This window comes from Petaurus breviceps, unplaced genomic scaffold (genome assembly GCF_028583685.1).
Source record: "Petaurus breviceps papuanus isolate PSGF00001 unplaced genomic scaffold, PetGlider_PUasm1.0 185, whole genome shotgun sequence".
Taxonomy (NCBI): Eukaryota; Metazoa; Chordata; class Mammalia; order Diprotodontia; family Petauridae; genus Petaurus; species Petaurus breviceps.
Window position 1 is genome coordinate 28099 of NW_027185797.1, and position 5524 is coordinate 33622.

Below are 5524 nucleotides of genomic sequence, written 5' to 3' on the forward strand. Positions count from 1 at the left end.
TTAGAGAGGGGAGGGCAGGAGCCAAGTCAGATGCCAGGAGGCAGCAGTCTGCTGGGCTCAGGAATCTGAGTGTTCCACTCCTCCAGGCCCCTTTTATTCCCCCCCCCCCCCATGATTCCCCAGGGTGGGGAGCTGGGAGGGAAGGAGTAAAGGGGGTAGAGTCACATGAACCTAGTTAGGATTCACACCTCAGGAGGCCCTTTGACCTTTGTCTATGAGGGTGAGAATTACTGACTCAGAAGGCTGGAAGAACTTGAGCTGCCCCCACCTCAGGAAGCTAAATTTGGGCTGAGTATCCAGATTCGTGGCCACCTGCTTTAGCATTCATTCATCATCAAAGGAAGAAAAAGTTAATCTCATGGGCCTCTTTCAAAGTAGCTTGTTTTGCCTCCTTGCTTATCAGAAGTAACTGTGCCAGAGGAGATTGAATAACGCTGAGAGTGCTGCTGGTAATCCATCAGTAATCAACAAATATGAGGGTCCTCCTATGGGTCAACACAGTGCTAAGCTGAGAATACAGATAGAAAAGACAGATGCCTCAGACCGGCCTGGTCAGAGGACACCTGAGATGTCCTAAGCTGAGTTCCCTCTTTACCTGAGAGCTTTTGGGTTCCTGATGCTACCCTGCTCCCATGGGGGCAGAGGAAGGTGCTAAAGGGGACTGAGGAGACAGAATTCATTCTCTCCTCAATCTTGTGCAGACCCCTTTGATGAATTATTTATATTCCTAACAGAAATTAGGACTTAGAGGTTCAAGGGGAATGTAACACTGGGCAACATCATGCTTCTAACTCTATTCTCTCTTTTGGCCTGTAAGTAGCTCCTAATCCTCAAATATTCTCTTTTTCCTCATGCTCATAGTGAGCAGCACCAGCAAAAGCATCATCTTCATTGGGCAACTCCAAATTTTCCAGGAGTCCCTGCCTGAGACCCAGAGGTTCTGCTCACAGAAAGCAGGGCTTGACTTGTTTCTCACCAATTACAAGTTCTCACCCATTGCACTGGTGCTGGGACCCAAATGAGAAGAAAGGAGGAAGCCCTGTGGCAGGAATGAAGTCCCATTCATACTGTGTCTTCCTTCCCAGCCTAGAGACTTATCCTAGAGATGAGAGAAAAGGGAAAATAGAGCCTTCAATGAAATGAATGGTGGTGAAAGAGTATTTCATTCTGAAATTTCTACTAGAGCATTCTACCCAGATTCTCACTGTGTGGGGAAGAGACAACTCCAGAGTTAACTGCCCTTAAACAGACAGTCCTATACTGTCTTAGCAACCACACTAGCACACAAGGTGGGTGGCTGGGATAAGTTCCTGATCTGCTTTTCTAAGGAAAGACAGCTTCAGTGGGTTTAGGAATCTGACTTTAATTCAATAATGCAGAACAAGCAGAGAAACATAGAGAAATTATCCCAGAGACTGATGAGTGACCCAACAGGGCTCGACCTCTCTTACTAATCTTGCTACATACTTTAACATTTATACCACCAGACCAGGGCAGTACCAACATCTGAGTGGGGACAGGGGGCTTCTTACTGAGTGGCTATCCAGAGTCCCATCCAGGAAATCAAAGGTCCTCAGGAGGGAGCCCCAGAGCCAAAATCCCAATCTCTCCAAATATCTACACTTTGTTAGATCCAGAAGGCAAGAAAACCTACTTGGCTCAGTGCCATGAGGTGCTAAAGCCTACCTGACTGGGCACCTGATTGGCAAGGTGAAATACCTATAAACAGGAGATTGTTCTGGCCATGGATCCTGGAAAACTCAGCTCCAAGAAATTCTAACCAAAATCCACTTTGATCACACTTATACACACACACACACACACACACACACACACACACATCCACATATAGACATACACTTTGGGTGTTTTCATAAAAGTCTTTGCTCTTAAAAATCATGAATAGTTGGAAAGATACTTAAATCATTGAAACTTTAAATATATTTTACACAATGCTATATGTACAAAATTACAAGTTAGATATAAACATAAAGCAGTCATAATTTTATATCAGTCTGTTTTTTGTGATATTGTTACATATAAAAAATTTTTCAGCTCTTTGGTATTTGTGAAAAGATCAATATGGGATTGAATGACTAATGGCAAAGGGCTCTACCAAGCTTATTTCATCATTAAATCTTTTACACAGTTAAGTTCCATTTCCCCATTTGGGATATTCTAAAGACTCACAGAAAATAAAGTAAAATAGGGCAGTATCTCCATAAGCCAATGAATCATTTGACTGTAACATATCATAAAATACATACCTGTGCATCTGTTCCCCCCACCCCCCATCTGTACATTATTCAGGCAGGTGAAGACACACAGCAGAACAACAAAGCTTAATGAGGCGCCCTTTCCAGTTCACTAGTCTACTGGGCATTTTTCTTCACTTCATCAAATGAAGTTTGTCACCTTTCCTTTCTTGAAGACAGTATGGAGAAGATGATGACCCCATTCGTCAAGATCTGCTTTTCCTTCCTCAAGGGTCAGATAATGTCCATTAAGTGTCCTACACAGAGATAGGCTGCCCCTTTTTTGACCTTTTGCTGGGATCAACACCTGGGTCCTGAAAGACGTGGATTCCAAGGCCATTGGTCACCACATAAGTGCATTTGAAGGAACAATTCAAAAGGTCTCTTGCTAACTGCTCTAACAAAACTCCACCAGAACCTAAGGAAATATTCCCAATGCTCCATTTATGTTTCTTCATGCCTTCAACAATCTCTTGTAAGGTGTTCTTATCAACTCCATCCCCCTGAATAACTCGGAGATGAAGTGGCAATCATTTATAGCCTTTTCAGTTTTCAGTAACTGGAAACTTCTTGCCTGGAATGTCCCAAAGCTTTAGCAGAACATCCAGAGGAATCCCAGAGTCTGGTCCAGTGATCAGTGGTGCTTCTGCACTCCTGGATACAATTAAATGTCTTCAGTCTCCCCCAGATTTTGTCACAGGCACCAAAGGTGTCATAGCCATCACTGACCACAGACACTAATGCAAATTGTGTCACTCTATGCTGAAAGGCATCCTTGTCTTGGTCTTTGCCCCAGGCCATTATGGTACCTTGTTCTGCAGCTGGAACAGAATATCCAGGCACAGGGTCTTTTCCGTGATTTTTTTTTTTGCAAGTTTTCATACTTATGAATCCTGTGAATTGTCTCTTCAATGGGACAATAAGTTCCTCATGGGCAATGCCTTTTTGTATTGCCCTCAAACACCACACATAATGGTGGTCTACATCTACTTAGCCTGACTAAATTACAGCCAGCTTAAAAGGGCAGTTGCCATCATACAAGGTCTCTATACAAGGTAGCAGTTGAAGGAAAAGTCAAGTCACACAATGCAAGGCAGACAAGGGCACTCATCTGGATCAGTTCTTCAAGAGAGATTTCCAGGCCAGGCTGGTGCATGGCCAATGAGGATGGGGGCCAGCTGAAGAGGGGAAGTATAGGGGAGACCAACTGAGGTGAGGTGTCCAACAAGGCTCTGAGCACGGCATAACACCTGCTTCAGGAAAGTACCCAGGCCTTTAGCAGGGCTCTCTGCATCATGGAAACGATACTGTCCTTCCCAAAGTAGCTTCCTTTGCTTGACAGTGGCTTCCCCACAAGGTGCAAAGTTTAGGTACTAGAGAAAGAAAAAAAATAAAAGGTTTCCTTCTGGGATGAGGCTGGGAAACCCAGTTTAAACCAATGTAAACAATGAGCTACCCCACACCCCTGCAGAGGTGATTCATCTCTCCCACTACTTTAGAGCCTGAAAGACCAGGAGCTCACTGGGTGCCAAAGGGTTTGGGAGAGCAATATTGGCACTGGAGAGAATGCCACAGCGTTTGAGTAGAGCTGCACCAAACCAAGGGACACGACTGGAAAAGTTCAAATCAGCTTAAGAGATCTGGAAAACTGGAAGAAAAGTCTCCAGTTGGTGAACAGGGAGCCTCCCATCATGAAGGAGGTGCTGCTCATCCTCTTGTAGGGGAAGGCTGGCAACTGAAGGCCCACAGCAAGGGAACCTGGGGGTGGGTTGAATTTCTCCCTGGAGAAATGCTCAGAGGCAGGAAGAACAGCCAGGACAAAGATGAGATTCTACTGGACAGAGGGTCATGGGACCAGCTTTTCTCCCTGGAAGTGGGGGTTGAGGAGAATAGATGGGTGTGCCAGGCTTTGTGACAAGAATAGGGTAGAACCCCTAAATGAGGGGGTACTGGAGAACATTGTAAAAGACAAGAGTGCCAGGGATATACTCTAGCCCCATCCCTGGGCTCAGGGACTTTCACTCAATGGTTCAATGATCTGGGTTAGGTTTGGAAATAGTAATGCTCTTCCTTCTTGACCCTTGGCCTGAACTTAAGGAGGGGGGCAGGGTCTGGTGAGTCAATGCTGGATCTTTCAGCTGAGGCTCTGGCCTCCAGAAGAGACTTCCTACTCTTGCATTTGCTTCGTCACTGTTGAGACTCCCCCATTTCACACTTCCAGGGGAAAGGTGGGAGGTGAAAGTTCCATGTACTTCTAAATCCTCCCCCCTCCTAACACCAGAGATTCAAGATATGGTTTAAAGGTGGCCTATACAGGTCTGGAACAGGATCAGTTCAATTTCTTAATGGACAGTTTCAGACCAGAATAGATTTATCCTTTCATCAGGCAGAGCTTGAAAATGTTTGACTGTCTGAGGTAATATTTATTATCTAACTTGTCAATCTGTCTCAAAATGGCAGAAGAGAACCTAAATCCTGTGTCCATGTTATGGCTTTAGAATATGGTAGCTCTCTCCAATAGGTGACTAATACTAAAGAGCACATATTTGTGTATGGGCTAAAGACAGAATGCCTTTCCTCAAAGATCAACTGTTTAGGGGCGGCCAGGTAGCACAGTGAGTAAGAGCACCGGCTCCAGTGTCGGGATGACTTGGGGACCAAATCCGGGCTCACATACTCAGCACCACACCCAGAAATAACCAATTGCTTTAAAAAAAAAAAATCAACTGTGTAGTTCACAAAGCTTGGTGACAGCAGTGGGGTGGGGCAAAGGGCTTCTTGGTCTCTTTACTAGAGTGAATAAAGGGAGAAGAATTGAGGAGGTGATATCTAAGCAACTGGGTCGGAATTTACTCCCTGCTTTAGTTCTTTGTCCCAGTTTTTTACATCCTTGGGTCAATGTTTACTATTAATATTGAATTAAAATACTACTATGCAGTAGATGCTTCACAGGATATTTTTGGGCCAATTCATTACCTTCGATTTGGACATGGCAGATGTGCAGGCATCTGGAAGATCAGAGCCAGAGGAGGTTCCAGATAGGCGTGATAATCATTCTCCTGATCTGAAGGCCCTTTTCTCTAGACAATACTCTAGAGTGGACAGATCACAACTCTAGAGAATCTAGATCGTGATGAGAAACAGACTGAAGGCCCCTATTTCATATCTCAATATGAAAAGAAGCAGCCTTATGGTCTATTCCACAAAGAATGAGCATTTAGGATGGAGTCTCTACTTTGGCTCCCTGGGAACACCAGGATCAGGATATC

General features: G+C 44.7%; 1 pseudogene; it reads right to left on the reverse strand.

Moving 5' to 3' along the window:
• Window positions 1-2372: 2372 nt before the first annotated feature.
• LOC138161422 (nicotinamide phosphoribosyltransferase pseudogene) lies at window positions 2373-3947 on the reverse strand (annotated as a pseudogene).
• Window positions 3948-5524: the final 1577 nt, after the last annotated feature.